Raw genomic sequence first — 12648 nt, forward strand, 5'->3', positions numbered from 1 at the left:
CATTTAAATAAAACCGCTGTCAACACAAAAAATCGATTAGATTCCCTCTGGCTAGAAAAGCAAAAACAAAATGGCTGCTCATTACGAAACTGCACAACCTGGCCTCTGCCTTTGTGTGCTCAATAAGCCTCTCCAGACCTTGTTTGTATGAACTGAATCACCACTGAGGTCAGCCCTCACATTAGCTTACTGCTGTTCAGAGTGATGATGAGCTCTGAAAGCTTTGGCTGAGGATGGAGGTTTGACTTTATGATATTTAGGAGGCTGGATTTGAGTCAGAATCTGCTGTGTGTTTCTGGAGGTTCGTGATTAGAGGCAATTGTGTAAGATATTAAAACGCTTTCAATATAACATTTTGAATGACCGGATTGGAAATCAGAAAAGATTCAAGTGGCTCAGATTATTGAATTCAGATTTGTCATTGCTTTTAATGAAAACAGCATGAGATTTAGATAGGACCAATTCTTTGGCTGGTCTGATATATTACCCGATATTAGCTTATTGCACATATAGATTATATCAGCATACATGTTACTCGATAAGAAACAAAAACTGTACTACAGAAATTTGTTTGGGTTCATCAAAAAACACTGTTGCCATTTCATAGTTTGTCATCAAAGAGTTCTGACAAAAGTATTTTTCAATGTCAGTATTCAAAAATGTTGTATTTGCTATGTGTTCATGTCAAAAATGAATATCTGCCAATATATAATAATGCTTTTTTTTCTGTCCATTTGACTGTTTTTCTTTTCATTTCTTCATGCAATTGGCATGAAACCAGACAGTTACAGCGTAACTCCACCAACCCTCAACCAGGGCATACGTTAAGGCACAGTTTTAAGCATTGCTTTATGAAAATACACCATAATGCAGGTGAATATAAGATTATCATATAACTTCAAAGGCATGGTACATTTTAGCTGTAAATGAAGCAGTATTTCAGTTAAAAGAATTCAGTTAAATATTTGAGTATTTTTAGTGCAAAATAATTTAACCTCATATTAAACCTTTCAGAAATAAAGGGTTTGTATGTTTTATTGCAATTTTTTTTTTTTTTTTTTAAAAAACCTTCCTTATTCAGTTATTTCTCGCATTCACTTTTATATAAACAGTACAGCACAGAAATATGTATCAAAAGAAATAAAATCAAATTGAATTAATAATCATAATAACCCTGAAAATAACCAACATAAGAATATCAGCATATTACAATAAAACTAAACATGGAGTTATATGTAAGTTAAATATTCTGTCAATATCCATAGGAAAAAGTAAGATTTTCTCTTTACACAAAAGTATGCTTTAAGGGTACTTAAGGATATCGCCTACAGTCTGCATGTATGTCATTTTTACATTTTATAAATACATCTTTGAATAATTAACCACTCAAAAAGGGTGGGGGGTCATTTCTGAGTCATCTTTTTGTAATTGTTTTCTTTGCTGCTGTTATATGTGAAAGATACATCCTTTTGCATCCATGAATCACATGCAGTTTCATGCCAAGAGTTGCTATCAGAGTGTCCCGTATCAGTTGAAATATTTTAATTCTTTGTTCGCAGTGGTAAAAATGTATTTACAGAACTTATCTAACAGTGAGAATTGCCAAAATATATATAAATATATATGCCAGTGGCTGTATGAGCCTGAGTACAGCTATTCAGCCAGTCCTCCCTTATTTCCTGTTGTAGCTGTTCCACTTTTCTTTTCACATAATAGTTTTATTGCATTAAAAAATACGGCCTGGAACTGTAAATGGTCCTTTGCCCCAGAAGCAGATTTCTCCATGCTTGTTGTGTCCTCACACGCCCCCTTTAACATCCGTCCCCACAGCAGCAGCTTTACTTTAAGTGGCACAAATACAACAAATACACCATGCTTATCGAGTCACAGTCCCCTGCCACCCGCACAATAAAATACAATTCTGTTTTCTTCACGCCGTCTTGTGGAGTGCTAGTATGCCATGGCGGTCACGTCTGGGGAGAGAGCTCTCTGCTTATTTATTTGTGGCTGTTTCCTCGCCTGTCAGGATAAAGAGGGCAACACGGAGCCAGTCTGAGAACATAATTTCACTCTGAGTGCCTTAGCCTGAAGCACTGAACACAAGCACACACACGCACACACACATACTCTATATACAGGCACACACAAACACACGCAAGCTGTGAGAGTGGCTGTTGACCTGCTGAATAATGCTTTTCGACTGGTGAAGCAGTACAATGTGTGAATGTGTGTATGTGTGTGTGTGGCTGGTTAGCAGCTTAGCCCTCCCGCTGACTCCTGTTAAGGGCTAAAGGGATCCATGTCAACAACAAGCAATAAAGAAGATGCCTCATCCAGAGAGACATGCACACACACACACACACACACACACACACACACACACACACACACACACACACACACACACACACAACATGATGCGCATCCGAACACACACATACAAACACGTGTACACACAACAGACTTGGCATGTCTCAAATAAAATATAGATAGAGGTGAGAGTGTTTGAAGGGTCTATTAGCGCAGGCTGTCGGGGAGTGATAGGGGTGGGATCAGTGTCACAACTCCACTCCGCTCGGCTCGGCCGCGCCGCACGCTGTGGGGAGCTTGGAGCGCTGCCAGCTGCCTGTTTACAAGCCAGACGTGCGTTTGATACCGGGCTGCTACCACTTGATAGCAGCCAAATCCCCTTCCAATGAAAAATAAACTAGAGGGCTTCCTCTGAAGTGGAATAGGCCAGCGCAGAGCAGCTCAGCTCAGCCAGGATGCTGTCTGAGAGCTGCTGAGTCAGTTTGTTTGGCTGCCCGGGTGACTGGCTCGTCGGATGATTTAACGGTTTGCTGGCTGTTGGATTGACTGGCTGACTGACTGTCTGCTTGGTTAGTTGACTGGGCCGATAAGCCTAAAAAAGTCTTGCATTTATCACCTTAAATGATTCATTTGGAGCCTCAAGTGAAAACCGGCTGTTGTAATTTTCTAATTAAAAGTAACTTTTTCAAAACTTTCTTAGAATGGAGAGTCTTCTCACTGATGGAGCCATTTGTGATGTTTTTGTCTAGTTTTGTGGAATTTCCCAAAATTTTACACTCTCTGTGAGGAGGCCAGTAAATACAATTAACGTTTTTTAAGCCGCCCTAACTCCATGGCATGCTAATTTAGGTGTCTGGTTCACAGTGGTGTAATCTAATGAAGATTGTAGTATTTTTTTTACTTTGCTACAAATTCTACCCCGACAGTGGCATGTGCCAGTGCCATTCACTTCACCATTGTACCATTGTACCGATCCTTTTTATGTCACACAAGCTTTTGTGATATTATCATAATAATGTTCAACAGGAGCCACATAACGCTAGCAAATTGTCTGGGGTTTTAACTGGTCCACTTAGCTCCTCCAGAACTAGTATAGGTGTAGTCATGCTGCACATCTATAGCACTGATTAACAAAAAATAATTGTCTTTTTTAATCAGTAAAAGTTAAATCACTCAGTTGAAATATATGTCAGTTACTGTTTTTGTGTCGTTTTCTTTTGTGTAGAATCAGCCATTTCTACAGTGCTAGCCGCCCCACCTGCAAATGATCCACCGCCCAAGACTATTGTGATTGGCTTAAAGAAATACAAATAAGCCAGAACATTTCTTTTCCCACAGCAAAATGCATGCTTCCAGACCTTTCTGTAGCACTGTGTTTCAGTTGCAGCCCCTGCTATGCACTGTACCAGGAATTTTTTTTGTCTTTTACAGCTGGCTGTTATTTTTTAAAACAACCTAAATGATCCAAAGCAAGAGAGTCTATTATTATATTATTAATACACTATTAGTATATTTCCTAGCATTAGCAGGCTGTGAAAGTTGTGCATAATGTAAGCATCCTGCAGGCAGAACGGTGGGTGGTTAATGAAAGGTTAATTCACATTCTGAATCAACCATTTAATCTGAAAATCATCTGTAAAAGATGCATCTATTTACACCAGAATCTCGATATGACTTCTCACTGTGGAGAAGAAAATTATGATTTCTGCATTGTTTTGCAGTGCATGTTCCCACGCAGCTCTCCCACTCTTCGCTCTGCTCTCTGCCCGAGGCAGTGCCTCTCCTGTGGGAAGGTTTATATGCAGCAGTCGGCCCTCCGCTTATTGATCACAACTAATGTCTCAATGATCTCTGCCTCATGTTATTGGTGGGAAGCCGTCGGGTCCGCATGCTTACTGATTGCTTCAGATAACGTGTGATTAGGTGCAGAGCGCGATTACGCCGTGATTGTGTGTGAATGTGTGCGGACATGTGTGTACTGCACATCTCCACATGCCTCTGTATCTCTTTTTGATCTATAGCCACTCGTTAATTAGCAGCGATGTTAATTAAAAACCCACTTCCTTTACATTCAGCGTAGTAATGGAGGTTTTATTCACTTACATCTCATGTACGTCTCTCCTTCCTTGCCCGCCCTCTCTTTTCTTCAGAATCCAACTTTCGTGTCCTTCCTTCTTCCTCCCTCTCCTTGTTTCTTTATGTTAAAACATGTTAGAGCAAATTAGGGGTATTTGATATGAAAACTGACAAAGCATCAGATATCAGAGGCATGATCACTGTAATTTCAACCTGTTCCTGCTTCTGCACAAATGTAGCACAGCGAGCCAAAGAAAGACAACGTATATGTGGCTACAAAGGCCTATGCTCTCTGTGAACGACCAGTGCAACACTTTTTTCTTTTTTTTTCCTTGTGCCTATGTATATTGTAGCATTAATCATTTTCTCCAAGCTGAATGTCAGAGTCTGCCTGCTAGCCCTGAATAAACACTGTCATCCCTCTGCAGGAATAACCTTCACATATTGCTACTGCCATGTGTATGTGTGTGAGTTTTTGTGTGTGTCTGTGTGTGTGTTTTCGAGTGTTTGCCTGCGTATGTACAGTACAGCATGTGTGTGACTCTCACTAAAGGTTAGGAGGGCATGTAAATAAAAGAACAGTACATGGCAGGCCGCGAGCACTCGCTTTATGTATCTGTACATTCTCACCAGCCTTTTATAGCACTGTGTTGTGTTTGATTAGTCTGAGGCAAGGCAGACTATCTCTCCTCACACACACACGAACACACACACACACACACACACACACACACACACACACAAGCGAACCCCTCTCTTTTTTTGTCTGTCCCTTCCTTTCTTTCCATCTCTCCCTCTGACTGTATCCCTCGTTTGTTTTCATTAGTGTGATTGCCTCAATGTCTCCCTGACCTTCAGCCATCTTCAGCGCTCAGGCGTTCACACACACATACACACAAACATTCCTCTGATTTCAGGGCTCATATTTTCTACCCATCTCTCTTTTTTTCTCCTGTAACAGCATGACAGTAGATGTTTCCTCCTTCCTGTGGAAAAAAAGTCAGATATAATTACACTTTTACTTTTTTTTTCTTTAAACATTTCATTTGAAGATTCCTAATGGACAGTTGCTTTCAGTGTCTTGTTCCGTGAAGGTAACGTTGCGGTTGCTATGAAAAGGAGGGGGCTGGAAAAAAAGATGGAGAGATGAGAGGGACAGGGCAGAGGAAGAGAGATGTATTGCTGAGCAGCCGTGACCTTCAGCAGTGATTAGGGACAATTAAGTCTTGAACGGCAGTTTGAACCGTGAAGCCAGTGGGACAGAAAGAGGGAAAGAAAAAGTCGCCAAGGTGTGGTCACTGGCATACATCTGTAAATGCTTTGTTTGCTGCTTCTCTCACATCAGTATTTATCAGCAGCAGCGTGGAGACGAAAGGGTTGTTGTGTGTGTGGGGGTGGGGGGGGTTGATGATTAATATTAATTCGAGGGCTGATTGAAGGCAGCACTCGAGTGAAGTGGCTCATGATGATGTCTCCTGAGCAACTCCCACGCACTGCTCCCGCCATGAGTGGAAAGGGGAGAGGAGACTAAAGAAGACAGGATGCTAGAATTGACAGCGTGAGGAAGATGTGCCGCCTTCCTCCATCTGCCCACCCACTCCTTCACCACGTCGCAAAGAGAGATGCAGAGGCAGGGCTGTGTTTCATCACAGAAAAATCATCTATCCTCCGAAGCATTCAGCAGGCTTTCAGGTGTAATAATTCATCTTGTTGGAGACACTTCTATTTAGTACATTAGCTGATGTATCAAACTGAAGCTACGTACTGCTAATTGTGGCTAGCCATTAGTTTTCTTGCTTGCTAATGAGTTAGCTATCAAGAGGGAGACCTAAGTTTGTCGAGCTGAAACTTTACAGTTGAAGGTAAAGCAGAGGTCCTCTACCTTTTTTTCCAGCTAAAAACCCATTACAACATTTAGGGTTTCCGCGTGTGCATTGCAAGCCTAGGTTGACCCTGAAGACACACCAGCAGCAGGACCATTTCTAGCTTTTTTGGGACCCTGTGCAAAATCTTTACACATAAAGAAACTTTTGAATTAACTTAGCTGCATTGTTTATATCAAAATTAAAGCTAAGTTTGTCACTGCCCCCCATCAAAAAAGGACACTTGCTACAAGGTGCATCATCTTTTCTGAGGAAAACCCTGCAAGATAGAGTAAACTGTATGCTGGGGACCCCATCTTGCCTGTCCCTTTTATTAGACGTAACCTGTTTTTTACACTTCTATATTCCTAGTCATGTAAAAGAACAATACAAGAGAAATGCATTGAAAAGATATTAGAAATGTATTAAAAGTATCTGCACCGTCTCAGAAAACCTGTAGTAAATAGCACTGTAACTAAATTAATTGTCAAAGGTAAATCAAGAGGAAAGGAAGTGCATTTCAGTACATACACATACTCGCATATCAAGAGATATTCACACTAAGTAAATAAATAGGATAGATAAAAAGGGGGATTCTGAATATTTAAAATAATAAACAATTTGTTAGATTAGAATAAAATCTATGAACTGTTATACATTTCAAAATAAGAATATCTCTCAAATTATGAAGCATTTGGTAATTGAATAAAAAACAAATTTATATCTCTGAACAGTTTTCCCAGTGCCCACTATGAGAATAACATGGAGCTCATGAAAATAATGTTAACACGCAAAAGAACTAAAGACCAAAGTAACACTGTTATTTAAAAGTAATCTATATGTTCTGTATTTGATTCAAAAAGGCAACAAAAGTTGAGCAAGGTTCAGCATTTGGGTTTTTTTCACTGTTTGATATACACTCATCAAATCATAGTAAGTTATTTTTTTAAGCATCTTTCATATCTTTCTCTAAGTTGTGACCCCACAGTAGAGTACATTATGTTCTTCCAAGTGTCAAAGCATTCTCTCCCTCTGTAGGGACTCATAAAAGCTGACCAGAGGTGTTGGGTTAAGTTATGGTAATGTTGCAGGGATCATCCGAGTGTACTGGGAGATAACATGTTTTTAAGTCCGCATTGCTCAGAGGTTGAATGGCGTGGAGGCTCATGGTTGGATTGGTACCGGCGGTCTGTAGGGATGTTTGAGCAGCTGAGGCTGGACGACGTTTGAGGGCAGGCCAGAGGGGCTGGATTGGTTGAAGCACTGGGCGAGGAAGGGCACCCTTAGGTGCTATGTGAAATTAAGAATGATTAAGAGGGGAGAAAGACCGGGAGCGGCGCTTTGGAACAAGGCTTGCTGAATGAACATGGCTCGGGGGAAAGTCTTAGATGCCGACTCTCAGGGAATGAAGCAGAGAAGTGGACAAAAACATTCCTAAACATACAGAGTTAGGAATGCAGAAATTGGAAAGTTAAAATGGGCTGAAGTTTCCACCTTAAAAAGTCATTCTAAGCAAGCAACGTATATATTTCAGTCAATCTTCGAGATAGTGTATTTTGTATAGATTTGTATCCAGGTCTTTGGCGCACAGATTTTTAACTTAAAGCAGGTGAAGTGCCTGCTCAGAGGCAAGCGAGAGGCGAGGAGGTGTTGTAGCGTCCATCAGGGGCTGACATTTATTTTGGCTCGGACAGCTGATGTAATTAACTTTTAGACCTTCCTGTTCGTGGCTGCTTCTCCGGGGCAGGTGCGCCAAGGAAAACAAGCCAAAACGTACCCACCCCTCCCTTTCACATTAATTTGCACACACACACTTCTCTCGTTCCATCTCCATCTCCACCTCGCCTCTCTTTACCCCCTCACTTTTCCCTCGTTCTTTACCTTCCGATCTGCCCCTGCGTCTCACTTTCTTTCTCTTTCTTCCTCTCACGGTGCAGCGAGGTGTCTCCAAGCTTCAAGTCCTTGTAACCAGCTTTAGTGGCTTTCCCTCCATCAACACGAAAGTGCTTCCTTACTTTGTAACAAGTTTGTACTCAGGGGAGAAGTGAGAAGTGCTCAGTAGGCCTACGAGTTAACTTCAACCGCTGTGACACTGCAGAGTTGCTTAACACAGCACTTTTTTTTTCATCAGCCTGGCAGTTTTGCGTTGGAATGACTGACAACATACAGCTATTGGGTGCATGTTTGTACATTGTATGTGTCAGCGGGGCTACGAGAGTTTTCCATAAGTTTCACGGGTTATTAGACCAACTTTGAAATGTGTTTGATGACGAGATGAATAAATGAATAAAAATGAGTGAGCTCCATATGAGGTAATGGCATATCTTAAAGACTTATCACCTCACCTCCTTGGCAGGTAACCCCTCCACACCTGTGAGTCTCACTCAGCATCCCCCTTGAGTGAACTTTGTAAACTTCCTTCGCCTTGGCCATATCATCTTTAATGATGAATAATGAAGCGTGAGGCCTGTTTTGTTTATTTCAGTCTGACACTGATCTGATGACAAAGCGGGAGCTCACTGTATCTTTTCTTTAACCCTCTGACCCCGCGTTTTCTCTATAACCAAATTGTGCCTAAACTTACAGCAAAGACAAGTGTGGGCCTATCAGATGTGACATCTCAGTAAACTACAAGACAAAAAATGACTACTAAAAACAGGCAAAACAACCACAAAGCGACACAAAATAATATAAGAAAATCGACCACAAAGAGACAGAAAATAACTAACAAAACAGGTAAAACAAACACGAAGTGGCAAAAAAAACTTAAAAACAGGTACAACAAACATAAAGAGACACAAAATAACTGTTAAAATGGGTAATAAAATTACAAAGAGACACATAATAACAAAAATGGGCAAAACATTCAGACAGAGACATAAAATATATATAGAAATTGGGAAAACCCATAAAGAGACACAAAAAAAACCTACAAAAATGTGGAAAACAATCATAAAGTGACACAAAGTAAGTATAAAAACTGTCAAGACAAGCACAAAGAAGTGTAAAATAACTACAAAAAACAGTACGCAATAAAACAACTAAACAGTTAATGACATTACATTACATTACGAAAATATGCCAAACAACCACATAGAGACACAAAATCACTAGAAAAAAACAAAGAGACACAAAACACAACCACAAATAGACACAAAAATAATAACTTTGAAAAATGGGCGATGGCGTGCCATATGAGTTAATGGCATATCTTAAAGACATGTCACCTTACTCAGTTAACCCCTCCACACCTGTGAGTCGCACTCGACATCCCTCTTGAGAGATGTGGTATGCAGACTGTGGGCACTGCAGGTGTACTTTGTAAACTTCCCCCGCCTCGGCCATATCATCTTTAATAATGAATAATGAAGCCTGAGGCCTGTTTTGTTTATTTGCTGGCCTGGAAACAGGACCTGGCTTATATATTGCAAGAAATCTGAGGCAGATATTCGGTTATAATGGTTGGCAGATGCACTGGCCTGTGCCGGGGCTGTAGAGAAAGCGAGGTGTTTGTTTGTACAAGCTGATTTCTCAGACTAAACGGGGTATCGCGTCCTACCAGCTGCTTTGGATCAAAACAGTCAGCCAGAGGGGGCGGGAAGGGCCCCCAGTCCACCTGGCAAAACAAGATGGGACCTCGGCGTGACAGCGAGTATAACATCTCTGCTAATAAATGAGCAGTTTACTGAGATGACACATCTGAAAGGCCTGTGCTCTGTTGTCTTAGCTGTAAATTTAGGCACAATTCAGTTATAGACAGAAGGGGGGTCAGAGAGTTAAAAAAAGAGACAGTGAGCTCCTGCTTTGTCTTCAGATCAGGGTCAGACTGAAATATGGGATCTAACACAGGCTACAAGAGCCAGACGCTATATTTAGTCTTGGGGAGTCATGAGCAGAGACAAAGTGTCTTCACCTCCTCTTCTCTTTACTCTCTGTCTGTCTTCTCCGATACACACACTTGAGGTGGTTGCGATGACAGCCGCCTTGCCTCACAAATCTACTCAGAGATATTTTGGTCAGTAACAGCGCTTGTGGAGGCATTTGGTTTACATTACACCATGCTTTCATTGTGCGTGTGAATGCATCTCTGTTTTTGCCGTCACGCACTGTCGGGTCTCAGTCAGACGCCATCAATTCGGTGTCGTTGGGTCTGAATGAAACAGTAAATCACATTAGTTATTCAGGTAAACAACTGGGGAATGGCACCCCAGAGAACTGTTGAGTTCACTCAGCAGTTTGCTCGCAATGGCACGACGAGAAAGAAAAACACAGCAAATGTTCTCATTTGACGGCAAGTCATATGTTAATTTTAATGACGGGTTCGCCCGGCGCACAGGTGCGTTAAGGCAGAGGTTTGCTGTAAAGAGGTTAATGCTCTCAGTCACTCGCAAAAAAACTTCCAGTGCAGCAAGCAGGAGGACTGGGAGAGAGAGTTTTGAAAGAGAGGAAGAGGACAGGCAGAAGAGTTTGAATGAGTTCTGTGTGTTTCAACAGGTTTCTGCATCTTGAGGAAACCTGCTGGTCTCATTGGCCAGCAGGCGGTTACCTTTGGGAATACTGAGGAAATGTCCTCATTTTCTGTTTTTAGAGGCACACCTCTGTCGATGTGTGTGCACGTGGATCAGTGTGTGTGCACCAGGTGCAGGTGGGGTTTCTAGAAAATCTTTCACACACGAGAAAAAGCGAATTCTCTCTACGTTGTTGCTCTAGCTCCATTGTCTTGATTAAACAAGAACACATTTTAAATTGTGTGTCAACGTTTGAGATTTTAATATTGTCTGATATTTATCACCTTGTTTTCTGGTGAATATAATTACATTGACTTTACTAGTATTTTTTTGCAAGTGGTGTCAAAACACAATTTCTTATACATGAACAATTAACCCTTCAGAAACTAAGAATGCATGTATTAATGCACTAAAAAAAGTGCTGTTCAAATTATACATTTTGCCTGTTTATGTTTATTTTGACCTGGGGGAAAAAATGGCTTTAACATTACACTGTCTTTCTTGCTTAATTTGAAGAATTTAACAACCACTTTTCACTTGTTATAGCAGTTATAGTAGTAACATTTTCTGGCCCATAAACATGGATGGATCACTGAACCTGTCTACTGGGTACAGGTCCAGGGACCCACAATGTCAGGGGCCCCCTCAGCCCACATCTGCCAAATTTCACTCAAAATTACATACCAGAAGTGCCAAAAAGCTAACAAAACAACCACAGAGACACAAAATAATTACAAAAATGGGCAAAACAACCACAGAGATACAAAATAATTGCAAAAATGGGCAAAGCAGCCACAAAGAGACACACATTAACTACAAAACCAGTCAAACAACCAATAAAAAGATGCATAACGACTCCAAAGAAATGAAAAAACAACAACAAAAATAGACGTACAAACACCACAAAGTCTGTGTGTCTTGCTCGAATGTATGAGAGGTGGTGGGGCCCTATGAAGATCTGTGCCCAGGGCCCCATTGTCTCTTCATCAGCCCGTGCCCATAAATCAAACTCAGAGAGTAAGAAAAGAGATTGTTTTGCAAAAAATAAGACAAATAGGCTAAAAGCACGAAAATGAGAAAACTGATTGAAGTTCAATGAGCATATACTTTAAAAGAATAGCTACTTGTCTCTCTCTTCTCCTTTAATTTTAAGTTTCCTGCATTAAAAATGCTGTTTGAAAAATCCTTCATCTCTCAGTATTTAAGGTAAACAAATCCCTGCAGGGAGCGAATTATCGCCTCCCTCTCCCTCTCCTCCAGCTGCAGTATTTACCTCATCCCTTCTGCTCCTCACTCAAATGATGAGCGCACAACATCAAGTAGTATCAATCTTTTAAAAGCCATAAGGATAGCATGGCTGCAGGCCACGGCATGGCACGTAGCTTTGCTGCACCATCTCCTCCTTTATCGCCTGCCTGTTACTGCTGGTGCCACTTCATAAATAAAGCCATTACACTGCAAAGAGGCTGGAGGGGGGGGTGCAGGACTGTGTGTTCACATAGACAGATACACATAAACACGCTGACACACTCTGGGCAGGTACTCGGTCTCCCGTCGCTGGGGAGCTTTAACCCTGACCAGCTTAGTTCAGAGGCGAGGGGCTTTATGGGACATCGGGGAGCAGCTTGCATGGAGTAAATAGAATATCCAGTGGTGTCTGTCCCAATCTCAGATTAAGCCACCAAAATCTCTTTTCTCATTCTTTTCTCACACACTTTGAACACACGAAAAAAAAAAAAAAACATACACAGAGCAGTGTCTGTGAGTGGGTCCCACTGCAGCTAAGGGTTTTATGCTGACACTAAAGAATGTGTTCATCTAGGAGTGAAGGGCCTCTCTCTCCCTGTCTGTTACCTGCCTCGCTGACGGACTGACTTGCTGGCTGACAGAAG

Source organism: Plectropomus leopardus, chromosome 22 (assembly GCF_026936395.1).
Source record: "Plectropomus leopardus strain MGB_pleo_1.0 chromosome 22, ASM2693639v1, whole genome shotgun sequence".
Taxonomy (NCBI): Eukaryota; Metazoa; Chordata; class Actinopteri; order Perciformes; family Serranidae; genus Plectropomus; species Plectropomus leopardus.